Consider the following 826-nt stretch of genomic DNA (forward strand, 5'->3'; position numbering starts at 1 on the left):
CGAAGTAACATTCAATTGGCCAGCAAACACATGAAGAAATGCTCACCATCATTAGCCATAAGAGAAATGCAAATCAAAACAACAATGAGATATTCTTATCTTATATCAGCATTAAGAGCAAAGTTTTTTAAAATGAAAACAACAAATGCTGATGAGAATATGGAGAGACAGGGACCCTCCTACACTACTGGTAGGACCGTAAAATGGTGCAACCACTGTGGAAAACAGTACGGTACGCTCCCAAAAAACTGGAAATAGGAATACCGTCTGACCCAGCAATCCCTCTACTAGGTATATATTCTCCAGAAATGAGATCCATATCATGACAAGTTCACCACAGCATTATTCACAGTGGCAAAAAGATAGAGACTCTCTAAATGCTCATCAACAGAAGAACAGTTAAACAAACTTTGGTGCATACACACAGTAAACTACTTCACATGTTAAACAATAATGACAAATCTGCAAAACACTTCACAACATGTATAAGCCTGGAGGACATCAAGCGGAGTGAAATTTGTCAATCACAAAAGGACCAATAGTATATGAGCTCACTGTTGCAAAAAGTTACAAAAGGGTTTTCTTGCTAAAAGAAACATTCTATGATGGTTATCCGGGCTGGGAGGGAAGGAAAAATTATTCACGGGCTAGAGGGTAGCTAGCTACATGTTAACATGGGTGATGGGGAAGGCAATATACAGTAAGAGGGAGGTTGGCAGAGAAAAGATGAAGGTAGCAGGAGACACAGGGAGGAATTTAGGAGTTAATGTGAATAGAAGTAAATACCATTAACTGATGGTACATGGAGGGGATTGCAATCATTGTA

This window comes from Chrysochloris asiatica, unplaced genomic scaffold (assembly GCF_000296735.1).
Source record: "Chrysochloris asiatica unplaced genomic scaffold, ChrAsi1.0 scaffold00097, whole genome shotgun sequence".
Lineage (NCBI taxonomy): Eukaryota > Metazoa > Chordata > Mammalia > Afrosoricida > Chrysochloridae > Chrysochloris > Chrysochloris asiatica.